Here is a 15034-nt window from a genome sequence, read left to right as displayed (position 1 = left end):
AGTGCGCTATTCTCTTTTGAGTAGAATTTAGAAATAATGCTTCGCTTTGTGAATTCCCAAATAACTGTTTCTACATCGCTTAGTCCCAATCCCTACCTCGCAGACCAATTTTCGAAGAGCTTCCTCCGTTGCAGTAATTTTCAGGTCTTCTCCGTACCCAGGAATGCACCGCGGTGTCTCGTGTCGCCGTGAGGGACGAGGCAGACTCGGATGTCCAAGCTATGTACAGTTTATGTACAGGAATTATTTACAAGGCATATACAACGGGAGCAGTACTAGCCCGCAGTGGGGCTTAGAAGCTTGCCGGTGTCTAGCCGGCGCAGGCGGGACTCTCCCCGTGACCTGCGGCAAGTTCAGAGCAAAAAAGACCTCCATCCTCTCGCCGGGCTCGACATAAATACCCTCGGTGAGGGAAGGGGAAAGGTTAAAAAAAACAAGAAACGGCAAGGCCGGGTACAATACTCCCCGACCGAGCAAGGTGCGTTCGGAGAACCTCCACACGTAGTCGTCGCCGCCAAACTTGTCACAGGGAGCGGCGCCTTTTTGTCCCGGGCCGGACACGACCCTGCTCGTTTCCGTAGGCGCCATGCGTCGAGACGGCCTAATTGTCTGCGGCACTCCGAAGGGTGACGGCCGCCTCCGCGTCTCCGTCGCTGGGGGGGCGCCCGCAGTGCGACGACCTCCCTGGTCAAACCTTACACCTCCCACACAAGATACATTTAATCCCACTAGATTAAATGGATTAGCAAAAAAAAGGGTTTGAGCCGCGCGGCCGACAAGTCAGAGACACGCAAAACTTCGCAAGCCGCGGATCAGGCCGGTGCACGCACCCTGCACCAAAACACGTCCATAGAACAGAGGCACATGCACACACCAACAAAACAAGCCGCGGGCACCAAGGTAGAAGATAAATTAAAATTGCCGTGCGACGCAAGGGTCCGCTCAAGGAATGTTCACCTCCGCTGATCGGTCAGACGCTGATACGTCAACCCGCGAAAACAAAAAAAAACATTCAACGGCAGTCATAGCCATCGGGACGCGATTGTTCATGGCACTGCGCAACACACACACGAAAGGGTTCGCAGGTACACGCATGCCCACTGGTGTCGTCCCCGCGGCCACACCTCTGCCCCAGCCCTATGCCACCTGAGCCGGCTGTTCCTCCCAGCATTCATTGGCCAAACGAGAAAGAGCATCAGCGTTTGCATGCGCGATGCCCTGGCGGTGCTGGATGGTTACATTGTAACGCTGGAGCGCTAGAGCCCAGCGGGTCAGTTTCGCCCCCTGGGGCACGCTGCTGGTTAGGTAGGAGAGCGGGTTATGATCGGTGACGACCTTCACTTGGGCACCAAAAACCCACGTCTCGAACTTCTTTAATCCCCAAATGACTGCAAATGCTTCCCGTTCAATGGTGGCCCACCGCGTCTGCGTTGGCGTGAACCGATGGCTCGCGAAGGCAATCGGAGCCTCAGAGCCGTCGTCGGCTATTTGCGCCAAACAGGCGCCTGCTGCAACAGCGGACGCATCAGTGGAAAGCACATAAGGTTTCGCCAGATCCGGGGTGGCAAGAGAGACAGCCTCACAAAGGGCTTGTTTCAGGGACCTGAACGCCTCGTCAGCTTCACTGCTCCAGGGAATTTGAGTAGGCACACTTTTGCCCGTCAATTGTGTCAGCGGCCGGGCTATCTCAGCGTACCTTGGGACATAGTTGCGGTAGTAGCCACAAAGGCCCAGGGCGCTCCTCAACTCCTTCTTGGTCTTTGGGGCGTGCAGGCCGTTAATGGCCTCTAGTTTCGCGGGGTCCGGCCCGTGCGTGCCGGAACCCACGACATGCCCCAAGTAGCGGATTGAGCGCTGAGCCACTTGACATTTTTCTATGTTCGCGTGTAGGCCTGCTGCCTGCAACGTCGAGAACACACGATGAAGGTGTTCAATGTGTTCATCGAGTGTCGCGCTGAACACGGCGATGTCATCTAGGTATGCGCACGCGTAGTGCTCGTGCCCGGACAGCACGTCATTCATGTTTCTCTGGAAAGTTGCAGCTGCGTTTTTTAGTCCAAACGGCATGACCTTCCACGCAAACTGACCTAGATGCGACACGAAGGCCGTTGCAAGCTGAGAATCGGTCGCCAGCGGCACCTGCCAGTAGCCCCGCCTTAGGTCGATGAGTGTGATGTATTTGGCCGATCCTACGCGCATTATGAGCTCCTGCGGGCAGCCCATAGGGAAAGCGTCAGTTTCCGTTAGCGCATTAAGCGCGCGGTAATCGATGCATAAGCGCACTGAGCCATCCTTTTTGGGCACGCAGACTATAGGATGGGCACACGAGCTCTCACAACGGTATATCAAACCTAGCTCGAGAAGTTCCTCTATTTGCTTGGTCACTTCGCCTTTGAGAGCCTCGGGGATCCTGTATGGGTGGCCGCGCTTGGGAGCGGCCCCCTCGAAGAGCTTGATGCCGTGCTCCCCCACGTTAGCGATTCCCTGTTTCTCCTCGAACAGGGCTTTGTGAATCTCAAAAACGCCTCGCACTCGAGCGGCTGTCGCGTCGTCCAGATGCGCGGTTTTTTCCAGCGCGAGACCGACGTTTGCCTGCTCCGGTTTTACGGTTCGCGGTGTATATTCCACATCCCCAAAGTCAGAGTCGTCGTGGAACATAACGCTTAACGCAGCCACCTCACGCAGGTACGGACGCAGTCTGTTCGCGTGCACGAGTAAACGTCGACCCTCTCGGGTTTGTACGTAATACGAGTGTTCGCGGTACCTTCCCTTGACGGTGTAAGGCCCTAGCCACTTGGGGAACATTTTTCCCGGCCGTTTATCGTCAAAGACTAGCACTGTATCCCCTTCGCTGAAAGTTTTGACTGTCGCGTGCTTATTGTACTGCGACGCGTACAACTCTTGTTTTTTGCTTGCGGTTAGCTCAGCGACGTCAGCCGCAAGTTCAAGTTGTTCTTTGAGCTGTCTGAGGTAATCGGCAGGGGCTTCCGCTCGCCAGAATCGCAGCCTTCCCAACCCACGCTCGACGTTGAGCCCCCATTAGGAGAGACGAGCGGAAGCGAGAACCGTAGTATAGAAGACGGCGAGCATTCGGCACCGGGCACAAACAGCGACGTCCAGAAGTTCCGGGCCGGACACGACCCTGCTCGTTTCCGTAGGCGCCATGCGTCGAGACGGCCTAATTGTCTGCGGCACTCCGAAGGGTGACGGCCGCCTCCGCGTCTCCGTCGCTGGGGGGGGCGCCCGCAGTGCGACGACCTCCCTGGTCAAACCTTACAGTTGCCTTTTTTTTTTTTTTTTGCTGATAAAAAGCGTTATGTTGTCTTCCCAGAAAAAAATTAGAAATAATGTTTCTTTGGCCAATATCAAAATTACTGACTTATTGACAACGCTTAGCCGCATCGCTACGTTGTGGCGCCTTTCTCCGACAGTCTTCTCCCCGGCCTCTCTTAGTAAAACTTCGAAATGTAACTATTAGGTCAGTGCTTGCTGATTCTTTTTAGCATTGCAGGCAACACAAAGAGGCCTTAAACAGAATCGGAGATAAAAAAGAACCGAAGCAGTGGAACAAATCCCTAACGCAGCCTGTACGAAAACAAGTTTACAATGGGTTGGTGGTGACAAGAGGGGTCTTGGATAGTGTTTTGTGTTGTTTCAACATGGTTTCGCTACCCAAGACAATGCCAGCATAGTTATGAGATGGAGACATTGTGGCGATGATACGCTCTGCGAAAGTTTGATTTATTCACTTTTTTATCATCACTGCATACCATGGTTAAGCCGGTCCTTATAGCTTGCCAACTAAGCGAGGAAGGTATTCGCGAAAGCAGAAAAATTAAACACTCCTCTAGTCGCCTTTATTGTTTTTTCCCCACTGAAACCTTTCTTGTGGGAACTGAGCCATGCACAACCTTCTAAAAGAGAGCAACGCGGACTTCGTGGAATTGGAAAGACGTTGCTGATGACGCCGAACATAAACACCGATTAAATGTACTGCGGTTCGGGGGCGCTTTCAAGCTCCTACGGGGTGACAAAATACCATAAAATAAAATAAACACGTGGTAATAAACTAGCGCGCATTCTCGCTGAGAGCAAATTTTATTGTTTTTTGGGTAAGCCTTGCTGAGAAATTTCCTAGAATCGCTGGTATAAAAGCTGCTGCTCACGAACTCGCCGCAGTGGGTAAAAGCTTTTAACCTCCCCAGATGATCAAACTTGTCTGACCTTCTCAAAGTCTTCTGGTGCGCTCTGATTAAGCAGACGCTAAAGCGTCGCGCGACTCCCGTACAGTCTAGGGAACGGCATTTACTTTGCCAAGCAATATCGCATGTTACCGGCATATTATCGCCGCTGCTTTTTTTCAGTATACTTTACATACTGTGTTCGTAGTATGTTCTAGAAGCGATTTCAGGAGTACCTTCGGTGGCGACATTCCGTCCCGTGTGCAAGTCAACCACTTCCTATAACACGGCGCCATCTACTGGATTGTTTTGAACCCGCCCGCTGTACTGCTGAGTAACTGCTGAAGGAAGCAGGTTCTCCTTCTAACGCCAACAGCTTTGAATATTCGAGCCACAACGCTGTGGACAATTTTCTGCAATTTTTTGTACAAATGTTTCCTACTATGAACTATACATTTTGTTCTTGCAAATAAGGGTGGTTTGGTACCTTTTAGGTGCGTTCAGGTTGAGGGCGCAGACTTTACGTTTAATGAACGTTCATCATCGCGCCGGGAGTGGCGGGCTTAGGCCTACATGTGATCGGAATGTCGCCCTTTGGTGAACACCTATAGAATCGGTTCGGGGTGGCTGTGCCAAATGTCACGTCTCCTCTATGTATTGTGGTAGTAAGCATGATGAGATGTGAAGCTACGCCCCAGTATACGGTTTCGCGCAGGTAAATTAAAATTAAAAAATCTCACCACAAATGGAGAAAAAACAAGTGTCCTATCATCACGTTATCAATAAGAAAGGACGGCGAATTTACGAATACTTTCTACTCTTATCAAAGAGCCCCTTCAAACACCGTTTTTCAACCGTTTTCGACAACTCCAATGTTTTAAGTTTTAGAACGTGATAAAAATCGTGCACCCCTCTGTCCAACGATGGCGATGGTCGAACATGAAGCGTTCTTGTGACCGATTCTTTGGCTGTCGTCTGAGCTTTCAAACCCGCTTCGACCATGTCGAAATGGATCAGTCGGATAGACTTCGGCTTCATAACGCGAGGTACCGAGTTTCGATGAGGGCCGCCGAATCGTTTTTTTTTTCTTTCACTTTAGCAACGATCATTCATCACCATCGTCAGAAAAAGTTGGCTTTACGGACAGTAAGAACACTAAAGCTTTGCTTCAATAAGCACGTTCAGTGTTAAGTTTACTGGGCCACAACCTACCCGACTCAAATGTTCGTGGTCTATGCTTATCCGAACCCTTATAACTCGTTCGATGGTTATCCCGTTTCTCGGCGTTTTTCGTAGCCTAACCATTGTTTACGTGCTTCTGTGACCTCAATACCGCCGCTAATAGCCGGCCTCCTTACCGCTGCATCGCAGTAAACGCATTAGACAGCCACTTTAATCATCGCAAAAAAAGCAAAGAATATATACAGGAAGTATCTCGTTTATTCTGCAATGGGAACTGTGTCTATAAAGTTATGAGTGTTAATAATATATTTATGCAGGCTAATATATTTACACTTACTGAAAAGGGCTGTTTTATGGCTGTAATATCTGGTTGTAACATTTAATCTAGCCCAATTTTCAATTGTGTTGAAAAGTTCCGTGTCATGTTATTTCATGTGTTCGGTAGGGTACGATAACTTTGTTATGCAGTCCACGTATTGTCGCGCTCATTGTTAGGCGCGAGAGACATGGAGAGAATTCTTTAATGAGACCGAAGAGGTCAACCCTGCATAACGCTGGGCTGCTACCTCAGATGGTCGGTAAGCATGTAAGGAGGGTTGCATTCTCATGTTCATCTAATCAACTTTCCTCATCATCAACTCATACCCCTTATCTATGCCCTGTGGCGAAATAAACGCTCTAAAAACTGCTAAAATGTATAGTAATTATACAAATAAAGGGAGAAAAATAAATAAAAAAAAAATCACGCCATATCCACGGAATGAATGATGATAAGTGGGGCGAAGCTTGAGAGGGGGAGATCATCGGTAACCGTAACTTTCCCGTGAAAGTTCGCCCATTACATCATTAAGAAAGAAGTATGCGTACATTGTACAAATCAACTTTTATTTTGTTCTTGTTCGTTTGTTGTTGTTGTTGTAGGGTTCGTGAGGCTGCAAGCAAGCGCTCGTATCGGCAGGCAAACCCCGATGCAGTGAGAGCTCGCGAGGCGGCTGCAAAACGCATCAAGCGAGCTCAGCCCGAAGCTGCCGACGCGCGGTTTAAGCGCGACTTTCTAGACGAGATGCTTGGGCCTCTCTTTCGCGCACGGCGGGATCCTGTCGGCGAGCGCGCGCTGCCGCCGCCCTGCGCGGCCTCCGCTCCGCAGCCTTGTCAACAACCACCTCCTCCATCCGGTGACTCGTTGCGAAAGAGGAAGCGCGTCAAGAGCGATTGTCTTTTATAGTGTCAGTCACGTGCGAGTGACGTCATCATGACGCCACTCACACCAGCGCCACCTGCGAGTGAGTCATCGAACTAGGCGGTCACGTACCACGAGACACAAGGGATGGACAGACCCACGGCTTTAGGAGCTTCGCCCCTAAAATGGCCGCGTATCTGCTCCTTTTGTTACAAATGTCGGCGAAATACGATAGTCGAGCGGCGTCCCTGCCAAATAAATCGCCTCCTTTCTGTTTCCCTCTCATCTTTCATGCTGTTCCTCTCCCGTCTCGTTCCTCCCAAGATAACACGCTAGAGGTTTGCTCAAGTCGATTTAAATTTACCGCGTTCTTCTACTCCAGGTCGGGTACCTCGGTGCAAGCCAGCGCTGCCGTACGGCGGAGGCGCGCGTGAATTGAGGCACCCTACTACAACATTTACAGAACTGCGATGACGAGCGTTCCGAGCGGAACGTGGATCCCGTCTAGTGGCGTTGGTATTGCCGTTTTATTTCTTAAATGCCGCCCGATGGAAGCGCTGGCAACAGCAGGCGACGATTTTATGCCGTAGATGTAGTATTTTATTTGCTATCCCAAAACCCCAACCATCCATTAATTTTTCAATAAAGGAACACTGCAAATAGCACATATGCATTGATTTTCTGCCTTACATTTGCGTAATGTCTTGTTCTTGTTGAACAATGTTGACAAGTATGAACACCGACACCGGACTTGGGTCAAGGACATCAGTGACCACTGCCCAGTTTTTGTAATATACACAAATGGTACAGTGTACATTGAAAACGATGAGCCTATTGTTTTTAAGAGTGTAACCCAACGTGCTTTAGACTCGTTCGAGTATGGCATTATGAACTGCGACTGGTCTTCCGTGTTCAGTAAAACAAATGTGAACGATGCCTACGTCGAGTTCATTGAAACATTTATCCGTATTTACTCAGCCCACTTTCCACTGGATTCGCGAACACCTTCTAAGAAAATTCGAAAACTTGGGTTACGCCAGAACACGTTCGTTTGATAAAAAACAAAAATCGCCGTTTCCACTTATTCCTTCGCACGCGTTCGGACAAAGTACTGAAGGAATTCAAAAAGCGGCGCAATCAGTTGAATTCGGAACTGCAGCATGCGAAGGTCGCTTACTATCAGCAGTTATTTGAAGATACAGCACGACAACGCCCCGATGCTATATAGAAGGCAATAAACAGGGTTCTTGGCCGACAAAGAACAACACATGTTCCAAAAATGATAACAGCTAACAACGCAGAAAGAAAAAGGTCCTGAGCTTGCTGAGTACTTCAATAACTACTTGTTGGGCAGTATTTTGGCGCACCAAAATTTTCCATCGCATTCATCAACTGGATTGCGTTGCCTTCCTGAAAGCCTTTTCCTTACCCCGACGGATGAACGTGAGGTATTCCAGACATTCCTTACGGAATAGCAAAGCACTGGATATTGAAAATGTTCAAATAAAACTCGTGAAGTATCTTATAGATTTTATTGTGCCTGTTCTAGTACACATTTTAACTTGGCAATTGAATCTAGTGTCTTCCCTGACGCAATGAAAATTGCGCGGGTTTCTTTTATTTTTAAAGGCGGAGACCGAAACTTGCCTACAGACCAATATCTGTGTTGCCCGTGTTCTCAAAGGGTCTCGAGAAATTATTATCTTCTAGAATAACAACGTTATTCGATAAAAATAGTATTTTAACGACTTCCCAATTTGGTTTTAGGGCCGGGCGATCCACTGAAACGGCATCACTATCGTTCCAAGAGCGCATTGTCCAGAACATCGAGCAAAATATGTTTACCATTGGAATTTTTATTGATTTTTCAAAAGCATTTGATTGCCTCGATCATAAAATTCTTATTGAAAAACTCCAGTGTTATGGCATCCGTGGAAACCCTTCGGAACTACTAGTCATAAATCACCGTCTTTGCCAATATCATGCGGCGTGCCGCAGGGTAGTATTTTAGGCCCGCTTCTTTTCAATGCATATATAAACGACATAGTAAATATGGACTCTGCTGTAAAATTTATCATATATGCTAATGATAGCACTATCCTTGTATCTGGAAAAGGTGTAAATGCTGCAGTACGTAAATGTAATGACGTTCTTACTCAGTTATCTACCTGGTGCTATAAAAATAAACTAAAACTCAATCTAAGTAAAACGAAAGCCATTATATTCCGCTCAAGAAATTAAACTGTTCCACACCATGACGCTATAACTTCGAGCAGCAGATTATAGAAATAGTACCAGAACATAAAATATTAGGAGTATACTTTGTTTACAATTTGAACTGGAATACCCATGTTGATTACCTTTGCAAAAAGCTCTCCTCAGTCACGGGAATTCTATCGCGCTGCCATTCATTATTGCCTCGAGCAATTTAGCTTCAAATATATTATGCCTTATTCTTGTCCCATGTAAACTACTGCTGCCTAGTTTGGGCAACGACAACCAAAACCAATATAAGCAGACTTCTTGCAAAGCAAAAAAAAAGTTATCCGTACAATTGGCAATCAAGACCGCATGTGCAGCACAAAGGAGGTATTTTCCGCCTTTAACGTTATCCGCCTGGACCACACCTATGACTACAGACTTTTACATACAATGTATTTTTCATCTCCTAGTGTCACCACATTCATAAAACAACTTGCTTCACTAAATTCTCGCGAAGTTTCTATACACACCAGAAACAGGGACATATGGTTTGTGCCGTATTTCCATAACAATTATAAATTACAGTCACTTGCTCATAATGTATAGAGCATATTAAACAGATACAATCACACAATCGGATACAGCAAACGTGAGCTTACTGCGCTGTTCTGTAAAATAAAAATACCGCATTTTTTTGTATGTGTACATCCATCTATTTCATTTAAAAAAAAAAAACTTTTGCACATCTGCGTTTTATGGCATTATATAATGCTGTGATGATATGATCACACCTCGTTGTGTATTTTCTCTAGTATTGTGTTAAGATGTGTTGCTATTGCGAATAACGCTGTGTATTAATATTATGCCACTACAGGCGCCCTTATATATGTGTCCATGTGTGTGGATATATATGCCTATATATATAGAAATAAGAGTTGGCTGTCAAGAAAACCTCGTAAAGCAATGGGGAGGATGTGGTAGGTCATTGAAGCAGATAAAGGATTTGGAAAGAAAGAAAGTGGAGAAAAAATGCCCGCCAGGTGGGATCCGAACCCACCTGGCGGGCATTCTGGCAGTCTTGGTGCCATAGGAAGCTTAAGAAGGTTCAACGATGGTCGACCACTCTCGACATGTCCTAGACACTCGAGTAACGGCCCGGGGGGTTAAAAAGAAGGTCCCCTTCACCCCGAGTAGTCCGAGTGACACTGGCTACCACCCCTAAGCACAGGAAACAAAAATACCTAAACATAAATACCCCAGAAAGTGGAGGGGCAAATCGCCCCGCCGGTAGCGTAGTGGAGAGCGTGATAGTGTTCAATTGTCTGGAGGGGAAAGTGCGCGAGCAAGTACGAAGTGGATGGTACGTGAAAGAAAAAAACGCCTGAATTGCATTATTGACTATGCAATGTCAACAACAGAGGGTCGAACCGTTTCGGCATGAACCGGTAACCGTTATTTCTTTTTTCGGTTCAGTTCCGGTTCGGGTTCAGCTAGCTCAAAAAATAACGGTTCGGGTTCGAGTTCAGTTTCAGTTCCGGCAAAAATACCGGTACGGTTCCGGTTTTCGGTTCGGTTCGGTTCCGGTTCGACACCCTGATATATATATTGATATATATATATATATATATGTATATATATATATATATATATATATATATATATATATATATATATATATATATATATATATATATATATATATATATATATATATATGTACGTATGTACGGATGTATGTATACATATTTTAACTCATGTTTAAACTACGTTTACTCAGTGATTTTTCTTATATTTTTGTTTTTATCACAAATTCTTACCTTTTTTTCTTTCATGTGTGTCTCTGCCATGCTTGCTATCAAGCACTGTACACTGGTGTGTTTACGCTATTTACGCTGGCTGCTGTGTAATGGAACGGTTCCCTGTACTTCGTTAAGCTGATTCACAGCTTTTAGTCATGGAACAGTCCAGAATTCCTTCTGGAAATAAAAAGATTTGATTTGATTCGACTTAGGCGTTTAGATTTGACTTTGAGTACATAAGACTATTGCGCAGATTTTATTTCGCTTTGGCCGGGGGCTGAATCGAGTCCCAGACAGACAGACAGACAGACAGACAGTAATGCAAGTGATTCATTGCTCGCGTGTGAACGTTCCAAAATTTCACCGGATATCTGCAGCGTTTATATGGTCGTCGACGTGGGAAAGGTGTGCAAGAACAACCCTTTTTAGACTTTTACGAGACGGGGGACCGCGACTGGCGCATTTGTTCATGCGCCAATTAATAAATCAGTTTTTGTTTTTGCGGGGCTCGAGCGACCCTTTTTTAGGAACCGTGCGCCAGGTGCGCTTAGGTCAAGTGCTTCCGCAGTTTGTGGTGTCTACAAGAAGGATTGAGGGGAGAATTTTCGGGTATTTTAGAGAAATCCTGCTGGCGGTATGATTGTTGATGGCATGCTTTTCAGTGCAGTACCGGAGCGATATTTCCCGTAGAAAGTTGTACAAGGACTTGTGTGATAACCTATTCCCATTGCCACGTTATAGAACATTGGACATTGCAGGCTTGTGCAAGATGTTGTTAAACGGGTCAAAAGGATTCCAGTTCACGGGGGGAAGGAAGACTTTCTTCTTTAAACTCCATACCGGGACACTCATAGTTCAAACGTGGCTCCAAGATGAGGGGCTTGAAGGTTGAAGTTGAATTTGCCAGCAACCGAAAACAACAGACCACGTGTTTATAAACTGCTGAATGGCAGTCCACTTTTGGGACGTCCTACAGCGAACACTCCACGAAGAATTTTTGGTGAACCCACACGGCATTCGGTGCCTCCCAGCCGAAAATAAAGAGGGCATGCTGTACGATATGCTAATGCTACTGGGCCTGTACAGTATTGGGAGGGCGCGCATGGTATGGCTTCAAGCTGATGTGGACGCTAGGCCGGCGCGACAGTTCTTTCGTGAGAGTGTGACACTTTATGTTGAAGGGATTAAAGTCCAAGAGTATGTGCCTTAATGGTTGACACGCGTGGAACCACTGACCGCACTGAAACAACTTTTAACTACAACACCATCCGTAAGAACCGGATGGTGGCTTTGTATTAACTGGTGCTGTCATGTGTTGTAATGTGATGGTTTTGTGTATGTAGAAGCCCGGCAACAAAGAAAAAAAAGACAGACAGACAGACAGACAGACAGACAGACAGACAGACAGACAGACAGACAGACAGACAAAAATTTCTGCGTTTTAGGAGCCCAAGAAAGACTATCGTGTTTAAAACAATCAGACGAACACACATACGCTTGTGTGGTGTTTGCGCAAACAGTATGCATGCATGCCTGCATACATGCCTACTAGTGGACTGCACCCAGTTATAAAATGTTTTTCTCTAGCTCACAGCCCCTGAAGTCACCACGCAAGAACAAGGGGAAGATAAAAGTGGAAGTGAACGGGGTAGAGAGTGAGGATTTCAGACGTAACAAGACTCGGCAGGCTCTTTCCAGCAACACTTCGCCTTGCGTTACAACGCAGTTTCTTTTAACTTCGGATACCAAATTCAAACATTTTAGAATGTTGAACAATGACTAACAATGACCACGCCGTGACAGCGCTGCTTTTTTTATTTTTATCCAAGTCAGGCGTGCTGTTTGCGTCTGTGTTTGTCACTGCATATTTATAGTTCTCTGTTATTCCTATAACGCATATGAGTCTTTCACTTGTGTGTGCTACGTCCCAGGGGCGGAGGCACAGCCAGCGGTGGAATAGCAAGTCCAAGGAAACAGCCCACACCTCAGTGCCTGGCGTGACCTTATTGTCTCCAAAATGATTACATTTCCATTTTTGAAAGAGCGATTAAGTAGATCAACAATGTTATTGCTACACACCAAGATGTCATGTATTATGCATTTCCTGGTGTTATTAATTCAGCCTATTTTATTCTCATCATTTTTGAACAGTTATTAAATCATTCACTTTTAGGTGTTAAGTGCCTGACGACGCGGAAATTCATTTTTTCATTCATGCAATTGTCATTCGATAGAATTAATTTGTGTTAACAACAGGCTTCTCCTGTTCTCAAATACAAATGTTATATAGAAAATACGAATTACAGCCGACGCGCTTTGTCAAAGTTCGTAAAAATAAAATTAAATAAGCACGACGCGCCTAGTATTCAAAGGCGAGAATAAATGTTACGACGCATCTCGACAACACCTCGAAGACCGCAGAAAGCACTCCGAATGCAACACTTACAATATTCTGTTCTGTTGAAACTTTTAAGCAGAACTTGGGTGGTAATGGGAGTTTAACTCCCAAAATCATAGGAGGTAATAGAATACTTCAACCGCAAAAAAGGGCGCTATATTCGGATTTAAATGAACGTTATAGAAGAAGCCATTTACTCTTATTGAGGATTATTTATGTTTTATGTGCGCTACGCCAGCAAATTGTACAGTGCTGTTCTATGCTGTCGATAACAAGTGCTTTCAGGTACGAAAGCACTTGGCGCCGCCGCACCATGGATCCTTATACAAACGGTCTGTTTTAAGTTTAGCATGGTGACCGTATAAAAAAACAAATTAACGTGATGTCGCATGCCGATTGTTTAAGATAAGTTGTCGTAAGCTTGTTTATCACTGATTGAGGTTTTTTTAGGCGCGCTTAATAAACTGCTAGTGGGTGATTAAATAAAAAGAATGAACGTATACAGGTGAAACCGGAAGTCTATATTTCGATAAAAATTGGACCTTCCCAAAAACACAATGCTTCCGAACTACAAAAAAATCCTGGGCCATCTACACTGACGTGAAAACTGGGGAGGGGCGAAGCATGCAGTGTATAAAGGTATTCAAAGATTGTAAGTCTCTCTCTTGCCACATGGCGCGTGCTGATTGCTGATTGGGCACCAGAGAAGCACCGGTGGTAGGAGCAATCGCGTGCTTGTTGAGGCGGTGGCACCCTCTCTTACGTTGAACCGGATTTAAGCCATTAGCATGCCCCATCTGCCTCAGTTTGGGGTAATCGCAGGGGTAAAACTAAACAAAACAAACATTACACGAGGCGAGAGAAACATTACAGCCAATTTGAAAAACCCGATGCTAGTTTCCCACTTTCCTATTCCGCGGCAATGTCAAGCATAATTAAACAGGCGAATATTTTCTAAAAAATAATAAGGGCTATGAAAACTTCACGCCCCTTTTTTCTCAGGGGCACTTTGAGGGTTTTGGTCGGCTCAGACTCTCTTATTTTAACCAGTTTCATCGTTCGAAGCCAGAACAAAGCCCGCGACCTTGTCGTTAAACCCGGTGTCTGCAAGACCGTGCCTGTCAGCTGCTCCTGCACGTTCGTAACTGTGAATTCAATATGTCATACTCTGGTGAAAGGAGCGGGAAATTTGGTATTGACGTTTCTAAACAGAGATTCCTGTGTGATTGATGCCAACATTTCCGGTACGTCGTTTTCTGTCGAAGAAAGGTTTCCCGTCGAAGAGGCATGAACTGTCTAGCAGTATGAATTGAAACAACGTTGTATATTGTCTGCATTGTCCCTTTAGTACCACCGAACGTTGCAATAAGCTGCCATCAATTGGCCCGAATGAAGCAAAGTATAGCAAGCTTGTAGCGAAGGACTATTTGTTCCCACGCTTTTTACTCGATACGTGCAGCCCATGAATGAACGCCACAAAGCCTACTTGGCAATTTCTATAACAAATCGCTTTAGACGGGCCGCACACTAAATATACGCATGTTTTCAATATGCTTTCAATAACGTGGTTGCGTGGCTTCTCTTAATTGTTCGGCAGTGACATGGCATCACTCATTTCCGCATGGTAGATTGCCTTCTCAATGCCTGCTTGTTTATTATAAATGATATATCTGTCGGCTTTAAAAAAAGTAATGTTGATATCTGTTCTCAGCTCCTTTTTTTTCAAGCAAATGATCCACCTGCAGTTAACGCCGCCAACAAATAAATAAATACATAAACCGCTAGTCAGTTGTGTGCGGGCTTGCGTGCCGACGCTCAATGTTTTCTTCGGAGGGGGGGAGAGGGGGGGGGGGGGGGCGTGGAGGCAAAAGCGTGTGCCTGAGAGGCATTAAAGGCATTTTATGTATGCCTTTACAGTCCCATAAAGATAAAGAAAAAACTCTCCTATCGCTTCCGAAAGCTACAAAGCGTACGAAAAAAACCTGTAATCCGCAGCTACCTTTTTTTGTGTGTGTTGCGCGGGATTTCGCTATGCGACATACCCCTTTTTAAGATTGGCTGGCGTCGTTGTCAAAACAAGCTATACTTCACC

General features: G+C 45.9%; 1 long non-coding RNA gene across 4 annotated transcripts in view; it reads right to left on the bottom strand.

Moving 5' to 3' along the window:
- The window catches only part of LOC144178881 (uncharacterized), a 559382-nt gene that overhangs the window by 103908 nt on the left and 440440 nt on the right, over positions 1–15034 (bottom strand). The gene's annotated exons all lie outside the window — the stretch shown is intronic.

This window comes from Haemaphysalis longicornis, unplaced genomic scaffold (assembly GCF_048455015.1).
Source record: "Haemaphysalis longicornis isolate Haplotype H1 unplaced genomic scaffold, Haemaphysalis longicornis Haplotype H1 scaffold_4, whole genome shotgun sequence".
In the NCBI taxonomy this organism is placed as follows: Eukaryota; Metazoa; Arthropoda; class Arachnida; order Ixodida; family Ixodidae; genus Haemaphysalis; species Haemaphysalis longicornis.
The sequence above is the reverse complement of the archived record's forward strand: the minus strand, read 5'-3'. Positions and strand labels throughout refer to the sequence as shown.